Below are 9,814 nucleotides of genomic sequence, written 5' to 3' on the forward strand. Positions count from 1 at the left end.
GTTGGAGAGTGGATGCTGCTGTGCCATGTTGAGGCATAGGCTCACACAACTGACTTGACTTGGGACTACGGTTCTAAAGTCCATCTCTGGTTTTTCCCTGGCAGTTAATGCACATTGGTGTTCATTACTTTTTTTATTGAAATCGCTAAGTGGCTAGCAACAGTGTCAGGTTAGTGCTTTCAATCTATCGTTGGGTGGAGCTCATCTGTTTAAAGTAGGTGGTGGAAATTCCACATTCCTTTGGTAGGCACGAGTCTCTCCATAAACTGTTGACCTTTGCCGCGAAGTGGTACTAATTTTATCAACCCCGGTGGGGTGAAGGGCTGAATCGTCCCGCACCTGTGATCTGAACCTGCAATCTTCCGATTGCAATTAATGCATTGTAATGTTTCGCCACTCGGACATAGTGATTAAAACAAGGACGGTAGATTAGTACGGTTGGATACGTTGTGAAAGAAGTTCAACGTCATACAATGTAGGCATGCGTTTCTAAAAGCTGAGCTGTGCTACGAGAGTAAGGTGCAAAATGTTTGTGTTGAGCAAGGCAGCTCAACCCAGGTCTCTTTTGATAAAGCATCTCCTGGTCTCTGTGGACTTGTGTTGAGTTGTAAAGCTCGAACCGGGAATTGAGAGTCGGTCAGCCAAGCTGGCATTGTAGAGGCACGGATCTCTGTCACAGCTGATACCATCACCACCATCATCATCTGCAGAGTCATTATCAATATTTAGATATTTTCAAACCTTAACATCAGGTTTGTGATCGTTGTTTTTATTGTTTGTGCGTGACCTTGTGAAACTGTAGAGCTGACGTTTGTCCACTGTAGAAGGATAAACAATCAGCCATTTCCAGGCCAGACTTCCCAGACGGAGATGATGATAACGACATGGAGACGATAATGGCATAAAGATCACCCGATTTACGTTTTCCGACATGCTTTTCCCACGTTAAAGCAGACGTTATAATTTGTAATAATTACTTTGTTGGACTTGGTGGCATACATCCAAATGCACTGATCACCATTGCAAAATAAGAGCGTGGGGATTTTATGCGGCAAATATCACGGCGACAGAAGCACTTCAACATGCAACGCATCTACTCTGGAATGCCCTTCTCAACGGTAAGACATGTTGATGCCAGTGGTATGTATGCGGGCATATTTCATGAGTTTGAGAGCGCGTGTTTATGTCAGTGAGCACCCGCGTGTGTATGCTTCAATGCCGTAATTATAATAAATATTGGGGGGGGACACACACCCCCCCCCCAATATTCAAATATGCTCAAAATGTCCCCCCACAATATATTGCGATAAAATAGATTTCTGTTTTATATCTTTGTGGTTATGGTTGTACTTTATTAATCCCTAATCTCTGTCATTACATACAATGAAACAAGAAAAGGTAAAAAAAACAGCAATGTAATACAATACACTATTAGACATTATTGTAAAAAGACAATTAAAAAGACCATTCTATGTGTTAGTGAATATTTTTTATATTTCAGGCAGGAAATGGCAGGAAATTTGTTTTCAAATTTAGATTTTTTTTCTGGGGGGGGGACCCCCAGGCCCCCTGGAAGATTTGGTCCCCCCAATGTTGACTCCATGGCTACGGCCTTGGTGTGCTTGGCGTGAATGTGTGTGTATGTGTGTGACGGGTTATAGGCAGAGGGCAGTCCAGAAACATTAATAGTTGGACTGTACAATGCTACGACTTCCATGTCCACTGCCTCCACCAATGTGCACAGCATGGTGAAGTTTAGCCAACTAACTTCCACGATTCACATGACATGGGGGGGGGGGGGGCTCATCCAGCAGTGGATTGACAAGAATGAAAGCATAACTGAGTGTGCGCGTGTGTCGGTACGGTTACGCGTGCGAGCGCGTGCGCGTGTTCAGCGTGAGCGTGACACACGTGCACCTCCGATTGGCACGGTTGACCACGTACGGTGCGAAAGAAGTTTCAACATACATACCAGTCGTCACTTACGCGCGCAAACAAAGCCACGGGTCGTCTCAGCAAGAGTCCGAGCGATTTGATGTTCCAACTCAAACCCTCGCTGACATCCCCCATGCACTATTGCCCGTGGCTACCACGACAATATCCACGTCTGCCCATCGTATCCCTCGTCGTGGGCCACAAACAAAACCAAAAACCCCACGCGTCCAACCACGTGCGGTGATGGTGCGACTCACGTGAACGACCCCTCTGGAGAAGAAGCCGCGATGAGCTCGATCCGAGGCGGCACCTGGGGCCGAACGAGGTCCCCCGCCCCCCTCCCCGGAGTTTGACAACAGCTGTCGAGTTTGACGAGAGCTGTTGAGTTTAACAACAGATTTTGACTTTGACGATGGCTGTCAAGTTTGACAGTTTTGAGTTTGACGAGAGCTGTTGAGTTTAACAACAGCTTTTGACTTTGACGATGGCTGTCAAGTTTGACAGTTTTGAGTTTGACGAGAGCTGTCGAGTTTGACGGCTGTTGAGTTTGACGATGACAGCTGTCGACACGTGCTGTAACCCCGCGCTGTTTGCCCGACGCCGTTACTCGGCCCAGGAGCGCACCTCCCGCGCTTCGTATTCCACGAAGAGAGGAGGGACCGGCAGAGCCACAGAGTAGGCGAGGAGCGCTGCCGCGTGACGCCGAGTTTCCTCTCCGCATGACGCGCAGAGATTTCCAACGCCCCCCCATTCACCCCCCTCCCTCCCCCCCTCTCGGGTCCCACAATCTCCTCCCAGGTCGGCTGGGCTGATTGTTTCAGTCGTCCAGCGAGGCAAACAGGGTTCAGTGATATAGAGCAGAGAAACACGTTCCTGCGGAGGGAGCTGGTAGGTACGTTGGGTTGCTCGGTCAATGGCCAGGGTCAACGGCGGCGTGGTGTATTCCGCAAATATGCCCGACTGTGAGGGCGGGCACAAGCCGGCGTGAGTAGGTTAAACGTTGAGTTTCATTAGGGCACCACGGGGTGACCAACCCCTCCCCACCCAGCCCCACCCCTCCCAACCCCCCCTCCCCACCCAGCCCCTCCCTGCACGACGGACGGACGGACACAATAATCCCCTGTGGGCTGGTGTAACCAGGAGGTTCCTATCAGTATGAGAATATGTATTCATACTGGAGGAATCCTATGAGCTCTCAAGAAGTTTTCGTTTCTTTCTCATAGATGTCCCAGTCGGGGCGGGTTAAGAACGTTGCAACAACAAACAATACAACAACAACAACAAACAATACAACAACAACAAGACACGGCAGTAGTGCAAAGTGCAAGTAAACAAATCGCCCAAACACACGCAAATAAAACTCAACCATCCCCATCCCACCAGGCAAAGCGCACTGAAGTTTTAACTTGTTTTTCAGAAGCGACCTGGCTATCACAAATGATAGCTCAACAAAGTGGACCATCACGTGACATTATAGCAGCAAAATAATCGAATTAAGAGTCGGGGGAGGTGGGGCAAATGCTGTTTTTTTTACCAAACAGATAAAGTATACAATCGCACCATAAAAATAAACAAATGAAGAGTACTACTAACAACAACATTCAAATTGCAGGATGCATGCCATAGAAATTAAAATTGCAATCATCAGCCACGATCAAGTGACTGCTGGATGAAGGACTCCCCGACACCCCACGTCTCATCATCATCCTGCACAATAATAAACCATCTTGGTGTACCGTTCTGACCCGCTCCTCTGTGAAAAGAGCTTTATAGCTCATCGGATTCCTACTGCAGTATAAATACTCTAATTCTGATCTTAACACCTCAAATCGAGGCGAATAAATTGTTCCATCCCCCTTCGGTGGACATCTCAGACTCTTCACCAACCTCCCTTCCTGCCACGTGCACTTCCCAAACACATTCACTCTTCCCAACAGTTTGAATTTACCGGCGTAATCATTTACCTGCGCGTGTTATCTAATCCACAAGTGCAATGTGTGAAATCATGATGATGCTAAACTCACTGTCATACGATAGCAGAGGAAGCTCACGAGATATGCCTGCGTGGAGCATGCGACGAGGGGCTAGACTGGCGTCAGTGTTACTTTGTTATCCCGCCGGTGCAACATCTCCCCACTTTGTCATGAACCAGGACTCCACAACGATATATTTTTGCCATGTTCAACAAGAATGCATACATTCAATTGGAGTAAGACGGGAATTGTGTCTTCGACTGAATTGGTGATTGGTGTAATGGAAATTGAAATTCTTAAGAAGGGAAAAAGTTCGACTTTTATGTTGACATCTGACAGTTTCGTCTGAGCCATTCTGCGTTCAACCCCCCAAGCAAGCTGCACACGTTGCTTTCTGCTTATTTCCACTGCTCCAGTCTCTTAACAAAAAAACTCTTCTAACTTTGCTCAATTCGAGAAACACGTTCAGCCTTATCTCTTACAACGTTGACAGCGTTGCTTGTTGCTGGCTGCTTGCCGGTTTTTTAAGTCTGTGCTCAGCTGATGTGTTTAAAATATACGCGTACCGTGCCTGATGTTGCTGTTCTGTCCCTCGCTGTTGGTCCCATTCATTACTGGTAGCACAGCGCCACCACAAAGTCTACAAACAGCCTTCACATGAGTACAATACCGTCGGTTAAAGCTGTTCAATATGCACCAAAAACTCGTTTCTTGATAAGTGCTTTTCGTGTGCGTGGTTTGTTGTCCTTCCCCCGCACCACCGATTGGCACGATTGGCTACGTACGGTGCGAAAGAGGTTCAACACATACACACATACAAACTTAAATCCTGAATTGGGTCAATCAAAAAAAACTTCGCCAAGTCTGAAACTATCTTATCGAAGGCTGCTGCTGCTGCCTGGGTTGTTGTACCGAACCCGTGTTGAAACCATTTCCTATGCGCACACTGCTGAGCGAGAGCTTTGTTTCTCTTGGCGTGTCGTGATCTCAGAAGGGGCCTTGACTTGGCACGACGAGGCCACCTTACCTCCCCCCCCGGCAGGCGTTCAGGAAGGGGAAATCTGGGGCGGTGATTTCACTCCTGGCCGAGCCCTCCTGCACACTCGTTTCACGAGCGGCACGCGGCCGCTTTGCCAAACGTGCACGCGCACAGGAATAACAGCATCGACTTGCACATGGCACACGATTCCTGCAATGTGGGAACAACAACAACAACAACAAATCAACACGTAGTAGAAGGCTTTCGCGAGCAGTGTCACCCAGAATACAGGTGTTTTTGGGGGTTAGATCGCGTAAATATACATACACGGGTTAAACTTAACCCTGCCCGTGCCAGCTAGAGATGGCAAGGAATCGCTGACAACGTCCGTCACGTTTCCCTTGCACGGACTCAAAACACGAGAACCGAGTCTCAGTTGGCCGTCACCTGGGTTCAACAAGCGTCGCTGAGCGATTGGCACTGCGTGCGAGCCTCGCTGCTGTTCCAGTGGCGAGGAAGTGCCGGACACACATTTCCATCCCACCTCCACGAGTCGCGGCGACCTGCACCGAGATCGCACATCGGAAGGTGTGGGCCCAACGCGTCGAGAGCTGATCCAAAACAATTGTCGGCTTTCCACAACCCGAGCAACGACAATGCATGATGTACATCAACAGAGATCATCTTGTGCGTCTTTAATGGGCCACCGCTCCTTTTGTGTGCACCGACCGGAGAAAGTGGCGTGGCAGTCGAGGTGGAGGTCGTACCGTCGTTCGCACCGTACGGGGAGCCACGCGCGCTCATCGGAGGCGCGAAATAAATTCCACGTGCATCACATCCGTACGGTGGCAACCACCTTGCATGTGACTCCCACGTCAGTATTTCTCCGTTTGGTGCGCACGGTGGAGATGTGGTCGTCGTAGGCCACGGTCATTCCACTGCTGGATGAAAGGCCTCTCAAAGCTGCTGCTGCTGCTGTTTCTTGTCGTGATTCTGCGACATACGTAGCTTGGGGGTGGAGGTGGAGTGGCGTGGAAACAAGTGGAAGCATGCGGCCACTGCTGCGCCTGCGACGTGATGTGAGATTTCCTTTCTGGAGGATTTAGATCTGGGAGGGGGTGTTAGTATCAGGCTCCAGACCACGTGGCGTTGTAACCGACATGCCTGCTGCTGATTAACAGGAGGAAAACTTTGAAACAATATTTTTCTTCTTCCAATTCTATCCAGATTTTGCTATTGGCGTCACGCCATGAGACAAAAAAAATCCCAATCGCAGAGAAGTACAATCCCCGTCGTGTTATAGAGAACAACCTTCGGAAGTGGATAATGCAGAGCTAATTCTAAAATCTTTCGAGGTCACATCTGGTCCACAAAGTGGGGGGCGTGGGAAGCACTTTCCCATGCGCTCTACATTTGAGAATAATATTTGTCGCGTTACAATCACACTGCTATTTTAATTCTCAGAAATAGAATTGAGCTAAATTGAGTACAAAACAAATGCCAATGATGGTGTTTTTGACGTACAATTATCATCGGTGACTGGGACGGAACCCATCCATCACGAATGATCGCCCGCATTAAACCGACTCAGCCTTGCCTGTCCCAGCCCTCTCACCTCAAATCCGCCAGGCCCTCGGCCAAGAACACTTCCAGGGGACGGCTTTTATTCGGATGGAGGTGGCGGCCACAGTGTGGAAGGGCCATAGGTGCTACTCGCTACGAACAGCACTTTCCCCAACAATCTGTTCGGGCTATTCGGGGGATATTTGTCTTTGTAGGCGGGCCACTTGCCTGGACTCCACCGCCGCTGACCACATCTGACCCACCCCTACTGGACATCAGTGAAACAAAGAGCTTCATAGCTCAGCGGATTCCTCCAGCACAGAGAGAGACTCTGACATGTTTCCCCGCTGCCACTCGAACCACAACAAACGGAAGCGCGTCGCCGCCGCTCAAAGGCATCCTGTTGTCAAAGGAAGCGCGAGGCAAGGCGAGCCATCTCGTCCACGGCGGGACGGGAAGCGGCGTGCAGACATGCGGCAGCGAAGGGGGTGGGGAGGGAGCCGTGGGGACGGAGCCGTGGGGAGGGTGCCGTGGGGAGGGAGCGGTGGGGAGGGAGCCCTGGGGAGGGAGCGGTGGGGAGAGAGCCCTGGGGAGGGAGCCGTGTGGAGGGAGCCGTGGGGAGAGAGCCGTGGGGAGGGAGCCCTGTGGAGGGAGCCGTGGGGAGGGAGCCCTGGGGATGGAGCCCTGGGGAGGGAGCCCTGTGGAGGGAGCCGTGGTGAGGGAGCCCTGGGGAGGGAGCCGTGTGGCGGGAGCCGTGGGGAGGGAGCCGTGGGGATGGAGCCGTGGGGAGGGAGCCGTGGGGATGGAGCCCTGGGGAAGGAGCCGTGGCGAGGGAGCCGTGGGGAGGGAGCCCTGTTTGTGAGTTTTGGTCGAGCGAGAGTGCGCGCTTCGCGTATGCATCACAGAAGCGCTGCAAAGGCAAATATCCTCAGTATGGCCCTAACAGACTGTTGGGGCAAGTGCTGTGAGCGAGTAGCAGCTCCTATGAAGGCCGACGCGGCACACGAGGGAGTGGGTGGCCAACACCACGCCCGGCCGCCTTTGTCTTCCTCGTGGAGATATTTACACACCGCGCCAGGTACTCATTTGAGGCTGAGTCGACCTAGGGGAGACCCTGCACCGGTTCAGATAATCGTCACTGGCGTTGACCGTGAGCCGAGTGGGAATCGAACTCGGGTCGCCGGGTTCGTAGCGCTAACCGCTACACCACCGCTCCCCACAGAAGCGCGCCTCGTTCAGACGCACGCGCAGCGCAGAGGCCGGATTATCGTCGTAGCACAAGTAGCTACTATACATATGTAGCTGCTACACATGTAGTAGCTACTACACATGTAGTGTGTAGTAGCAGCTACATGTGTAGTAGCTGCATATGCCCCGCACTTTCAAGGGCCCCGCGCTAAATGCTTTCAATCTATCAATTCCGGTTCAGTGATTCTGCACTTGCTCTATTACTGCAGTACTATACCGCCTTATACTTTTACGAACGACTGGGTGTATGAGGGTAGCGATTTGTTGCATTATCTGGCTGTATAGCAAATTAAAAAACACAATGACTTTACTATGCAAGTTAAAAATTGTATTTCCATATTTACGTGTTTTTTTTATTTATGGCCCCTTTATGCTACAGGCCCCGCAACTCGCTTAATCTGGCACTGGTCGGGAGGGGTCTCGTTCGGACGGCGCGGGGCCAGAGACGCGACCGGCAAAGACGAATCAACGTCGCGTGTTCGACCGATAGTTTCTGTGCACATCTCAGTCTGCGGACGATCGGAAACTCGGAGTTGTATTGTACACATTATAATGATCAATTCCCCCCACCCCCCACACACCACAAAAATAAAGGTTTGCTATGAATGAAAAAAACTCATAAATAATAATGAATATATAGAAACTGCTGATCCACATTCGTGTGTTTTTGATGTCCCATGTTTTCCTGGGGAGCCCAATTGAGGTTTATTTCTTTGCTGCAGATGGATTGTTGCAGGGTTTCTTTGCATTGTACAGGGTGTCCGTAAAAAAATCCTCTGTTACAAAATAATTCGCAGGGTGAACGAGGTCGATACACCCACGTAATATACATTCATCATCGGGCACACGCGGCCTGTAAGAACTTGTTTGGTTAAAGACGACTGCGAGTGCTGGGGTTTGAGAAACCCTCGATTATTGTTAACCTTCTCATGGATGTGTGCTAGGGTCGCCCACATTGGCTGCTGTAGACCAACCGTGCAATCATTTCTCAGTATGTACTTACGTACGTTGAGTTCCTTTCAACAAACACACAACCAGCCAGCCTAGATGGGTTATGAAGATTATGTATAGTCGACTGTAATAAGGTTCAACACACACACTGTGCTGTGGGTTCCAGATCTCGGTACCAATCAATTCCTGCCACACGAACACAGGAACCCACACTGCCGGTGCGTGGATGTGAGTGTGTCGCGGTAGTGTAGCGGGTTAGCGCGCTTTCGCTACGAACCCCCGCAAACCGAATTAGATTCTCGCTCACGGTCGACACCAGTGACAATTGTCTCAACTGGTCCTGCGCCACCCCTAGGTCGACTCAGCCTCAAATGAGTACCTGGTGCGCTGTTTAAACATGAGCTTTGGGGAGACAAAGGCGGTCGGGCGTGATGCTGTGGTGCTGGAAACACCACCCCCCCCCCCTTCGTGTGCCGTGCCGGCCTTCATAGGTCCTTGCTAAGAGCAGTTGCCCCAATCGTCTGTTGTTCAAGGCTCTAGGGAGGGCCTTTGTCGTTGTGCTTGACCCCCGGTGCTCTGTCGATACTGCGGCTGCCCGGGCGGCAACTCCAGTATAGACAGAGAGAGTTTCACAGAGTCGCCGGCTGTTAGCGATGTCACATGAAAGGAAGACATTGATAGTACGGTGTGCAAGAAGTCCAACATACATATCTCTATCACTCAATGTTTTTAGTTTTTGAAAAATTGATAAACACGTAGAGATTGTAAAAATATATATTTTTCACGTTTTAAAAATTAACTATTTACAGGAAAGGGCAATGCAAATGTTCAAAAGCAATGTTTATCATAGAGGAAGAAAATAATTATGATTAATGATAAAAAATAGACTAATTTTTTTTCGTACAAAATATGTTATTGCAGGGTCAACACTCACACAACTGCAAATTCGTGTTTACTATAACAGGATATATTGCCAAAACGAATGATTAACCATTTTATAGAAACATTACAATGGCCAATGGCTGCTGAAGGATCAACACTTGTCAATAATCTTTAGTCTACTCTACAAAATGTAAAAAGTTCACTGCCTTAAAATATTTCACAAAAAATGTACAAAGGTTATGGTTTCAGGGTCCAATGCTCAACCAACAGAAAATTTGCGTCT

The sequence above is a fragment of the Lampetra fluviatilis genome, chromosome 1 (genome assembly GCF_964198595.1).
Source record: "Lampetra fluviatilis chromosome 1, kcLamFluv1.1, whole genome shotgun sequence".
NCBI lineage: Eukaryota > Metazoa > Chordata > Hyperoartia > Petromyzontiformes > Petromyzontidae > Lampetra > Lampetra fluviatilis.